A 12,867-nucleotide genomic window follows, 5' to 3' on the forward strand; every position below is an offset into this window, starting at 1 on the left:
AGAGAGGACACAAAACTGGATTACCATGGCAATCTTCTCTCATGTTCTTTCCAGAACTGTGGTTCTCACCTCCCAGGACAACCCATGACACGTGTCTTTCTTTTGCCAAAAATGCTGGACTTTTTCTGGCATCCACAGCAGTTCAACAAGCATGGTTCCACTTGCCATGAATGGTATCTCAGCGCTGTGAAGTATCAAAATCCGGTGACGGCAATCTTATTTACAAGTATGCATTAACTTGTAAAGAAGGGAGCTATATTGGTGGAACCTCAGTGTTAGGAAACCATAAGAAATAAGAAATAAAATGGCTTAATTTAAATTACAGATCCTGAACTGATTCACCTGATAGCATTTTGCCCGTAGTCCTCATCCTTTTCTTTTTCTTTGAGACACAAGAGAGCCATAGATACTCTTGCATTCGGTGTCCAAAGTCAGATCTGATGTTTATGGAGGAGCATGTGATAAGCTGAGGGACACGTAAAGCTTCAGTTAACAGCAGAAAGGTGCCGGTTCTGCTGTTCTCACTAAAAGGAACCAAGTCTATGGCAAGAAGTCTCCTTCCAGGCTCTTCTGGGACTTAATGGCAAGCAATTAAGATATTTACTCAACATGATGAAATAATCTTCTTTGGATTTACAACTTCATTATTGATTGCACAGTGTGGCAATGGCTGGATAAAGGCTGGGACACAGCAGTGCTCTTCACGTATATCATGCAGTGAGTGTTACCTACGTTGAGCTACTGCTAATATTGTACAATGTCATAACTCCAAGAAGGGAAACAAGGCGTGCTCTAGACAGGCATATTGGTGTCCAAAACATGGACAGTAATGGGACATCTTTTCCCCATAAAAATCAAACATGCTCTTTCATTACTCATTGCAGTTTCCATCACCCAAAAATAAAAGGGCAGAAATTCCAGGCTGCCAAAGTACTTCCTTTGACAGTATTAAGCAACTGCTCATTCATTTACGACTATCATCACGAATGGACTGCGACAATCAGGACAATCAGAATCCATTTTTTATTTATTCCTTTTCAAAGTGTTCTGAAGTAAAATAAAATATAAAATAAAAAGCAAGACCCATCAGGGGACATGGGAGACACATTCTTCACAAAAAATAAAGCACTCTGTTTGAAGGTAATGACTAACACCACATCAAAGACAAAAACCTAAAATGAGAGGAGACTGGCCAACAAGTCAGCATCACACATAAACATTATAAGATCTATTTCTTTAAACCGATTAGCTGATCTTCCTGAAGTGTAAATCAAGTTGACACCAAAGCCCTCTACAAACTAAACACCCATTTTCCCCTCTTCCTGATGACAGCATTTTCTTTGCTTGGGGAGAGACTGTGTTCTTTGAGGTATTGTCTTCCTTCCTTATCCAGCAGCCTGGGATAGCCTTAGAGACAAAGAAAACTTCTAGCCTGTAAGACACAACCCATCGTCCTGATTCTCCCATTGTCCAGCTCAGGGACATCCGTATGCACCACAGCATGCTCCCAGCCTGCACGTCCAGGTTTTCCTATCACATTGCAGAGGGACAGGAGGGAAGCAGGGGGAGATGCACAGTTGGTCTCATCCTAACATAACTTGACCACAAACACTGGGGCCCCTCTTGTTTGCATATAACCAAACATATTTTTTAAAACTTATTACTACCGCTCTCCCAGACAAGATGTAGGAGAGAGCAAGGGGCCAGGAACTTTGTGAATAGAGGCAAAAACTCACTCCTCCTCTCAAAAACATCATCCTACATCCATGTTTAGACCATGGTGTGTGGGAAGAACTGATCCTGCATTGCTGCCGGTCTAGGGATAAAATCCGGCAGCTGCTCCACACCACCTAGGAATTGTTCGATGTTAATTCTAAATAAAAAAAGAAGGGTAGTTTCATTATGGACGATTTCCTGAACCAGAGAAAGAGAGGAGGATGGAGCCAGATGAGTTGTTTTGTGGCAATGCTGTTAAGGAAACTACAGACTTCAGCAACACAGCTAAATCCTCAAGGCAAAAGCAGATGTGAAGTTGTGTCCAAATTTGCCATTGAGGTTAAAGAGGTGCCCAAAAGGAGTCCTTGCTCCTACACGGTGCTTCACAGCCAGGCTCTTCCTCTTCTTTTCTTTGCTGGTCCACAATAACAGACCCAGTTAACAAACAGAAAAACAACTGCACCAAAAATTCTGCAGTTGTTCTAGCTCCAAGACCTCAGGAAAAAGCCTTTTATGTTTTTAATTTTTTGGTTTTCTCCTGCATTTTTTTGCCAATTGAATCAATCAATTAAAATAACTGGATTATTTTCCTCTCCCACCTCCTCCAACCCACCTCTTCTCTTTCTTCTTCTCCCACTCTCACATTCAGATCTTTGTTTTTCTTCTCTCTACTTTTTTTTAAACTTCTGGTTTGGAAAAGTTGCACAGCCAGAAAATCACATTTCCTTTTGCCACCACACTGAAGACATCTGAGGAACACAGTGAAGGGAATTTCACCCTGGACACACACGTGTTCAGTTACATTAAAGGCAAAGGGGAAAAAAAAAAAAAACAAGAAGGCAAAGCAGTTTCCAGTTCAGTTTCTACAGCCTGGCTGGCCTTTCTCTGCCTTGCTGTGAATGGCGGGTTGTTCAAATCCTTCACCCACCCCCACCTCTCTATCTCCACTTCCCTGCACCTCTTCGTCTCTGCCTGTTTCATCTCGGTCTTCTTTCTGTTAACCAGTTCCTGCTACGTACACCTTTTCACCACCCCATGCAAAATAAAATAAGAAAACAGAAATAAAACTGTGCTGCATATCTGAAGCTGCCAGGCGTAAGTCAAGCAAGCAAAGCCTGGAAGAGTCCAGTGCTCTCCTTAGGCAAATGCTGGTAAATAAGGAACATCCCAGAGCCCCTCAGGCCTGTGGGGGACAAGGATCTTGATCTAACTGTGCGGTTTGTCCTGCCAGAGCCTGTCTGAGGCAGAAGCGTTACTGGAACGGGCCGAGGAGATCCGTGCCCCAAGGACAGTCAGGCCGAGGCCCTGCATGCTTTGCAGGGAGGGCGAGCAATGATGGGGAAATGCTGACAAGGCTCCACCTCGGCCAACACGAGGAGAACCTGTGACTGCCAGGGGGGCAGATGCCCGTCAAACAGAGGCTGAGGTGGCCCCGTCACCTGCAGTGCCGGCTGTTCCTGTGGCTGAAGTGGAGCAATGGTCCTTTGGCTTTTACTCCCACCACACAGTGGACAGCAGGAGCCCCCATCCATCCTCCAGACCTCCGCTGAACCAGTGCATTGAGGCTAGGATCTTTGGAGAACACCTTCTCCCTCAGGTCTATCTGAAAACCCCAGCCTTCAAAGAACAGTGAAACACAAAGGCAAGAAGCCACAGTCAGACATCGGTACGTGCTGCACTGCTGCTTTCTTCATACTCCCACGTGAGCAATAAACAGTAGAAAGGTTTTGCATCAGAGAAGTTGTACTGCACAGACAGTTGGCAATTGGGTATCTCCTAATCTCCCTTATCTGCAGGCAGCCTACAGATATCTTTAGCAGTCAGTACCAGGAGAGGGGGGCAAAGAGCAAAGCCTGGAGAGGGACCTCGTAGGAAGAGGTGTTTGAGAAGCAGACCCCGTGAGGTCTGCGCGCCAGATCACAAGTAACAGATGCTAAATCCTGTCCCCAGGTCACTCACAGGATCTTAGCTCTCTACACAGCAGCTCTGGCAGGAAGTATTTCCATCTCTAACTTGAGTAAAGCCAAACTTACTCCCCCTTACCCACTTACCTCCCCCATATGCCTGCTGTTGGCTTCTAAGATTTCCCATCACTAGACATCTTTTTGCCAGCGCTAAGCAGCAGCTTCCTCTGCCTGAAATATCTGGTATGCCATTGTCTCAGCTGTGATCACGAGTAAAGATACATCCTCAAAGAAGTTTCCTCCTTCGTAGCAGTCCTTAATAACTACTGTTAACAAAGCCTTGGGGAGTTTATAGTGAAATGAATTGTATCAACAAAGTGAAAAAGAGGAAAAAATTCAGCACACAAAGTTCTTCATCCTACACCGACGGTCTGTATTCCAAACACTGTGTCCAGGGAACCACCCTCACCTCCTAATGCCTCCCACATGCTTAAAAGGAAGGCAGAAATTACAGCTGTCTCACCATGTGCATGCCATAGGGTGAGATGCAATTCACCTTCCCGAAACAAATCCTTCCAAGCTGAAAATGCCCTTTTTCAATGACACTTTTGCTCCAGTGAAAATTTCTTAAAGACAAAAAAAAAAAAAAAAAATAGATCCTACCAGAGGTTATAGCACAGTCAGAAACAGGGAAAGAAGAGGTTAAATAATGGCTGCTGAGCTGGATGAGATTCATCTTCTGAGACTTAGTGAGTCTGGGCCATTTTAGTGTGGGCTGGACAGTTTCCAGATTTGAAAGGGAAAGAAAAAAAAAAAATTGGACCTCGGCTAAGTCAAGGCACCCAGGTAGTTCCCGCTGGGTGCACACACTCTTCCCAGCAAGCTCGGTGCAACTACTGTCTGTCCTCTCAGCGTGGTTCTGTCTCTCCCCAACCAGAAAAGCCTCAAATTGCACCATGGGGCCACTGCGAGTCAAGTTCTGTGCCCCAGATTGTCCATCCTGCCAGCAGAAGTAATTCTTGTGTCTAGCACAGTTGATAGCAGTGCAAAGCGTATGGCATGACCCTTCCCAGATTACACTGCCACGTTTCATGGATCACTTCCAAGTTTATGGCCACAGTGGCACCCATGAGCACAGGTAACTTTCAAGGTGACAATAACCTTTCTGGAAGGAGTCTGAGCCTTCTACAGCTTTTCTCACTACGTTGCATCAGACAGGAGAGGTTCAGACCTGCAGGCCAACCCCGTGAGCAAGACAGCCGTTAAAGACAGGCATGTTCGACCTGTCTGGCAAAGCTTTGTGGGGCCTCTGGGTGCACACTTACATGTCATGGATCTTGAGGAGTTAAAAAAAAAAAAGAAAATAAATTCCATTATACTTCTGGCAGTACAAAATATTGGGGAACTTGCATTTTCTGGTGGGTTCATTTTTCCTCTTCAGCATGATCTCTTATTTTAGCAGAACTTCAGGGATACGAATTATGGCTTATAGAAACATAGCCCTATAAAACTTTAAAAGCACATTATGGCAGCAATCTTTCCTGTATAGAAGGCCTCTCATCCATTTCTCACCCCAACAGCCACATCACTCCGCCCTCTTGCACTATTACAGCAAAAAGCAAAAGCCTTGTGGCTGTCATATTTAAACCTATACCAGAGATAGGTGAGCATTACCTTTTTATTCTAGAAGAAATAGGTGTACAGAATGCAATATCAACAGAGAAGACTTTAGAGAAAAAAATTTTGCAGATGTCTAGGCAAGATTCTCAAAGCAACAGCTTTTTCACCAGTCTATAGGCATGGAGGCATCTGCCTTTTCAGTTTTCCATCGCTTTCATCTAGACCTTTTGGTTAATGAACAAATACAAAGTGAAATGACATAGTTCCATATGTCCTGGACCTTGTTATCTGACATCAAAACACAGAATGGTTTAGAAACACCATTGTAAAGCACTCTGAGTTGCAAAACACAGCTAAAGGAAGTTGCACCTGGTGAATTACATAAAGATTCTCAAGCACCATCCCTACACAAAAAAAGCCTGTAAGCAAAACATGAAGACATGTTCATAAACACAACACCACGAAACAGAAAATGTCATGTCAATTTATGATTTTGAAATAATTTTTACTATCCCAGATATGTTATAACAGCAACCAACTTGTCCACAAGATCTTGGAGAGTTTCTAGACAGAGAAAGATTAAATATAAAAGAAAAATACAATATAGCGTATAAAAATGAAAAAATAAATGCTGGAGCTTTTATGGTCTTCAATAGGATGTTCAGATTAAACTAAATACAGCCCTGTATGCCGAGAGATGAAAGAAACCTAAAATAATTTTGGTCAGACCAGCCCTCTGGAAGGCTCCATTCTAACTCCCCACACAAAGCAGGACTAACCCGAAAGCAAGATCAGGTTGCTCAGCACCTTGTCCAGTTACATTCTGAAACTCATCAAGGAAAAGCCACACTGACTGTTCCCAACCACCCTCTTGTCCTTTGTGTGCCTTCATGCCCTCGGACATGGTTTCCAGGAGGACCTGCTCCAAAACTTTCCCAGGAACTGAGGTGAGGCTGATCGGCCTGTCGTTTCCTGGATCCTCCTTCTTGCCCTTTTTGAAGATGGGTGTGACACTTGCCTTTTTCATGGCAGTCATAAAGATCCTTCCCCAGCTGCCAAGAGTTTTCAATGATGTGGAATGGCCTTGCCATGACATCAGCCAGCTGCCTCGGTGCCCTCGGGTACCTTGTGTCAGATCTCACAGGGTCATGTATGTCCAGTTTCCTTAAATAACCCATAATTTTAACTTCTTCTAATGTACCTCTGTCTCCCAAACACTGCCACTAGGCATGGAGACCAGGGAGGCCACGCTAGTGAAGCCTGAGGACTTTTCTATGTCTTTTATCAATGGGACACACTACTCATTCAGCCAATGCTTCCTAACTCCACCCCTGCATACTCAAGCAGTGTTTCTATGTTCCTTCTGGGCAGCCCATCCCTGCTTTCACTTTCTGTGCACTTAATTTTTTTTTATTTGAGATTAGTCATGAGCTCCCTGTTCATCCATGCTGGCCTCCTGCCACGCCTGCAGATCAGGCTGGGCCTTTTTTCTGTTGGTGGAGATCATCCTTGAAGGTTTAGCAGCTTTCCCGGGCAGCTTTGCCCTCCGAGGGCAGCCTCCATTGCTCACCTAACCCCTAAATATGCCAAAGTCCGATTTCCTGGTGTCAGAGTTGTTATTCTGCTGCTTGCCTTCCTCGCTTTCCTCAAATACACAAGTCATGATTCCAGTAGACAAAGCTGCCATCAACCATCACATCCCCAACCAGTTCTTCCTTACACATAACTAGCAGATCCATCACCTCCCCTAGCTGTCCTGCCCAGCACTTTCATCAAAAATGAAATTACTATTAGACCTCATACTGAGGCTCCTTCTGCTTTTTTCCCCTCATCTTCTGGCCTATGAAATACCTGCCCAAAGCCTCACAAAATCATGAAATCTCTGCATCAACTGCATTGAGGCTCTCATCATACTGGCTGACCCTAATACCAAAAGAATGAAACTCAGCTGCAGGGGAAGGGGGGCAAAAAGCTCTCCACAGCTGCAGGATCTAATTCTTCTCTGAATGTCCTCCCATCTGGGGACAGGGACCTCCTGGGCAGCATGCACTAGACCCCTCCAAGGAATGCTGGGCAAGCTAGGGATGTTCTGTGCACCAACCCCACTCTGGTCCTTTTACTTTAGTCTTTTAAGTACACCATTGTCCTTCTCTTTTCATTGCTTCCCCCATATAATCACTTGGACACCTGAGTCTGGCACTCCAGCCCTCCCCACAAGCAAGGGACGTGCAGGAGAAAGAGTACAGATTACACACACATCATGGTATTCTAGGGAAGAGGTAAAGACTGAAGGTTATGTGTGAAACCGAGGGTCTTGATTTGGTTGAAAACCTACTTCATAAAGATGAAGGCAAGAGAGAGGCGAGACACGCTGGGCCCCACGCTCAACTCCTCACCAGCCATCAAGGGCATGCTCTCCCCTCAGTGCCCAACCACCAGTAGTGCAGACATAAGTAGGTGTCCCCTAAGGTACAACTGCATGGCCATTGAGAGCAAAGTCAGGCAAAATGGGTTATGAAACAGGAACAGAGGTTAAATGTGTGGCAGCAGGTGGAAAGAGGCTGGTTCCAGTGGCAGCAACTCCAGGGCATGCTGACAGCCAGCAGGTTGGCTCCTCAGTGAGTGACAAGAGCATCATGTCAAGCTGTAGGCACTGGAACGGTGTACAAGTACTGCTTGGTGCTGTTGGGGGATCACCACTCCTCCACTTTCTAGTGCTGATGCCCAGGAATTCAACCTTGGGGGACAGGTCAGGGACGCAGGACTCTCACAGCACACCCTGCTATACAGCAGAAAGGACATGCTTCCACAGCCACCCTGCCGAGTTGACAGTGTAGCTTGTGCGCCATACGTTGTCCCATGTACGGATGTCAAAACAATGACACTTCCTTTGACATTTCAGACCCAGACTGGGTAAAGAGCTGAGTAACCTTGCATTGGACACAACGCGACAACTCAGATACTGCCCTGCCTGGATGTCTGACAAGCTAAGAGGGACCATTAGCTCCTGCTCGGATGCTTTGGAAGAAATACCAGGGGTCTTTCCACCACTGCCACACACACACAGACACACACGCACAGAGTTTATACAGTCCTGACAACACTGGTGCTGGGAAGATCCCTTCTGTGTGGAGCTGCTAGAGCAGACTTGGAGCTACTCTGCCCTCGCGTGGTGTGTGGACACTTCTACAGTAACGCATCTCGCTGCATCTTTACGGCTGTCACTGTATCATATCCTTATCACTTATCACTGTATCGTCCTTATCAACGTCTGTAGAAGGTGCTGTACTCGTTTGCACACGGGCTCACAGAACATCCTGAAAGTACCTGACAGATCACATCCAACAAACATCTAAATCACACCCCAGAGACACATCGTTTTAAAGATGAGCGTAAGATACCATCGGATGCTTTTTAAAGCCCTTCTAAGATCACACTTGTGAGACTTTTCTTACAATATTCCTGAAGACATTCCCCAACTCTGGAACTCTGATAGCCAAAAGCCATTTTAAATTGACTCAAAGACCTCTCCTAAGGGACAACGCCAAGAAGCATTTGAAAAATCATCCAAAGCCCCAACCCAGGAACTATTCTGTGAGTCCTCTGAAAGCTGGAAAAAAATCTGAACTACAGGTCCAGGACACCAGAAACCATAGCCAGAGGCAGTTTTGAAAATATATAGATCTGAGGCCCCACCAAAGCAATTTATCAAATGTCCCAGTGATCCCATTGAAGGGACATTTAGAAAATGCCCCCAGGGCATTACTGATGAAACAATTGTGAAAATCGTCAAGGCAGTTGTGAAGCTGCCCTAGAGTCAGACCATATGGATTTACTGTGAACATCTTGGTGACTCTAAAATTGCCCCAAATAACACCACATAGAAGCCATTTTGGAAGTGATCTGTAATGTCAAAGCATAGCCATAAACACTCCATTAAAAGGACCATAAAAAAAAAACAACTAAAAAATCCCACAAAGCATCCACTATTAAAAATCTTTTGTGTGATTTTTGGAAGCATTCTCATGGGGGCCTTTTGAAGGGATTCATACAATGATCCCTCGATTTTTTATGGTCCTATTTACAATGGCTCCTTTGTGGGGATTTGGGCTTCCTCTTGATAGCTCCTTGGCAATATTTTTGGTCTCTTCAGTGTGTTTTCACAATAGCTCCATGATGGAGGTGGGGTATTTTTACAAGACGCATTTCATAGATTTTTTTGAGACAGTTTAAATAATGGTTATGTAATGGTGTCTTGGGGGAGGATCAGAGATTTGATTTAAACTGTCTGAGCGATGTTGGATTTGCGAGCATTTTCCCTGTTAAGTCTACATTTATTGGACCACAGCCCCCATTTTATGCCACAAAGAGCAAAGAGAAGACAATCATAATCACGGGATTTCCACTGCAGTTGCAGGGAAAGGGCTAGAACAGCCATATTGCAGACAGCTGAAGATAACATCACCCTGCAGCTCATAGAGGAAAAAAAATTGAATCTGCTATGAATCTTTCCATGCTTACAGACTGCAACAATCCCAAACTGATCATCTGTGATGGTCCATCAGTGAGCCAAGCCAACACTGACCCCCTGCCAGCTATCAGTTGCCTACAGAAAAAAACGTCAGCAAAGGCAGATGTGTGGGGTAGCCCTAGAAGACAGCCAGCCATGATGGGTCAGGTGCAGCTTCTCTTGGAGATGCACCTGGTCATGACCCAGTAAATCAGCCACGGCCCAGCATGTTACTAAACTGAAACTCTAGCCAGTCTTGTGTGGTTGCACCTCCTAAAAGGAGAAGTGAGCCTTGCCCAGAATTGTTGCTTCTCTGACCAGAGAAGGCAAAGCTCTGAGGTGACAGTGTGGGGATCTCCGCTCGGTCAGGGGACGTGCATCCTTCTGACTCCTTCTCTCAGCTGCAGTGGCCAGCACCTCCAACAGCATACCTGCTGTAGACTGAGCTGTGTTTCCTTGCCCTCTGCCCCCTGCCCTCCCTGTTCATGCCATTAGTGCCCACACACACACCATTAGTGACCACTCCTCCCAGACCTGAGCATGTCCTTATGGATATTTGAAAAGTTCAGATCATGGAAATCATCCCAGCCTTGACAAAGGCTTTATTTCTGGCTATGAGGAGGGCTCCTGTTTGACTCCCAAGTCCAAAGCACCAACGACTTTTAAGGTCCATGCCTGAGGTTCTTCCTTACCCCCTCTATCTTGGCTCTACATTTACGAAGTACCACCAGAGGCTCATTGGAAGACTCCCTTCTACAGATTTCACGCAGCAGTCATAAAAAGACATACTGCCCCAGAGAGACAGTTGCAGTCTTCTTACTAACCTTTCCAAGCTGTTTTTTTTATTATTATTGTTTATATTTACATGGCCCGCAGGTGCATCCAGCCTGGCCAATATCCAGGGAAGTGACCTTGTGCTGCCATGCTGATACCTGCCATGCTTGTGTTACCAGCCGAATGGCTCCCAGCTCTCTTCACAGCTCCAGCAAGCCTCTTCCAGACCTGAGAAATGGCGACAGAACTGCTCCCCGGCAAAGCAGAAAATCAGAGGTGGGGTTGTCGTGTTTTCTTCACAGACTTTTGTAGAGGGATATGGAAAACACAGAGAGCATAAAAGGAAGTGTGGAAGGTACTGTGGAATATTTTAGGAGAGATAGGGGTGAACGTGGGCCACAACAGTGACAGTCTCATCCCTGCTAACTCTTGAGGATGGATCCCAGCCTGGTTCCCTTTTTGCGCACTCCCCTGACAGCAAGCATGAGTTTCTCACCCAGGGATCCAGTTGGCTTGCTCCACAGTAAAGCCAGATTGTAAATCAACATGTATGAAGTGGAGGATCAAAGAGTCTGGGCTCTTCCATGATCGCAGCCACAATAATCTGCCCATCCCAAACTGGTAAACCACTGCTGAAGAAGAATCTGGAGTGGCCTGCTTCTGCTCTGGGCTTGAAGGAGAGTTTGAGTGCCTAAACACTGCTCGCGTTTTCCAGGAACGTCAGTTGCTCTATAAGAAATCACCTCTTCCTGCAAACCTTGTCTTGTTTTCAACTGAAGAACAACCATCAGGCAGCTGGACTGAAAAAGAATAAAGACATTTCTTGACCCATGGCTTGTAACAAGAGCTGAAATGCAGCAACAGACTTTTTCTCCAAGAAACTGCAACACAAGCATTGAAATAGGACTCACATGTCCTCAAATGAGCAGCTCGATGCAATACCTAGCTGGAGCCAGTGGGCACTTGGAGTGCTGTACCCTCTGAGTGCCTCTAGCTGGCAGAGGATTATCCTCTAGAGGATAAACGTCCTCTAGATCCATCCTCTAGAGGATGTTCCCAGATCTGGTGGTGGCTTTTGTCAGTTTTGACCAAAGTGACTTACAGTTGACTCAGTTCCAACATTTCTTCCTCTGCCTTCCCCAAACCATTCCTCCTCCCATAATACCACCACAATTCTGTGTGCCCAGCAAGCACGATGAATTTGTCTAGTGTGGGACCAAAGGTATGAGAGTCCAGAAAAAAATGGAAGCTCTTAAGAATAAAAATGCTGCATTTTTGGGTTTGTTTTTAGGGTTTTTTTAAGATCTGGTATGCAAAACTGGAAAGGGTGTGGGAAATCAAAAGAATGTTTAACATAAAATATTTTCTCTGAGAATGAACAATGAAAGACATCAGTCTAATGTTTAACAGGATTTTAGCTCTGTTGCATTTAAGCCTCAAAAAGACTTTTTAGAACTTAAGAAGCATTTAAAATAAAATCACTTTGTTCACAAATCAAAATTGGTTTGTAATGTTTTTGCCTGTACTTAGGCTAAAGCTCTTGTTGATCTCTCATCTGTCTCTCTAGAGTTCTTGCATGTCTTTACTCCTCCGACACCACAGACTAGTGCCTGTGACTCACGCTGCCACTGCGAGCTCTTGGGGTATATGAAGGCAGACAAGTCTGGCATGGCCCTGTACTATCTGTCTTTGATGCACTCTCAGCCCTTCAAAAATCCATTTATCTGTTCCTTGAAATCCTTGAGCCTCCCTATGACAGAGTTATGCTCGTTTCTGCCATATCAGTCATTTTCCCAAAATACACAGCCAATTGTGGAAGTGTTGCATTTCTCAGATGACTCTGATGGACAATGACAGTTCTGAAAACTTTTATCGCTGTGAGGTAAGGTACAGTAGGGAAGGACAGGAAGGACAGGAAGGAAGGGACAGGAGAGATTTCGACCATGATCCACAAGAAACAGTAAAGGCAAAATGTCTCAGGCTTTGAATTTGGGTTCTGCACTGTTGGTCCCAAGTGAAATGGCTTGACTTTCTAAGGAGAAAGACTGACTACATTTGTGAGAAGCGCTGGAGAACAGCCTGAGGTGTTGGGCTTCATGGGCATCTCGTCTCAATGTACTTAGCCTACATGACCTGGAGATAGTCTCTCTATATTTATTCTGGGGCAAAGCAGATTTGATTTGCAGCATGAGAGGCAGCGTAACAGCAGCTCCCCCAGCATGGCTCATTCAGGAGATACTGAGATAGGATGTGCTGCAGCTCTGGTGAGTCAAGCCAGTGCATCTGCTGGGTAATTGCTTCCCTGATGTCCTAGCACAGGGGTGGGAGAACACCTCAGTCACC

Source organism: Larus michahellis, chromosome 21, assembly GCF_964199755.1.
Source record: "Larus michahellis chromosome 21, bLarMic1.1, whole genome shotgun sequence".
NCBI classification, from domain to species: domain Eukaryota; kingdom Metazoa; phylum Chordata; class Aves; order Charadriiformes; family Laridae; genus Larus; species Larus michahellis.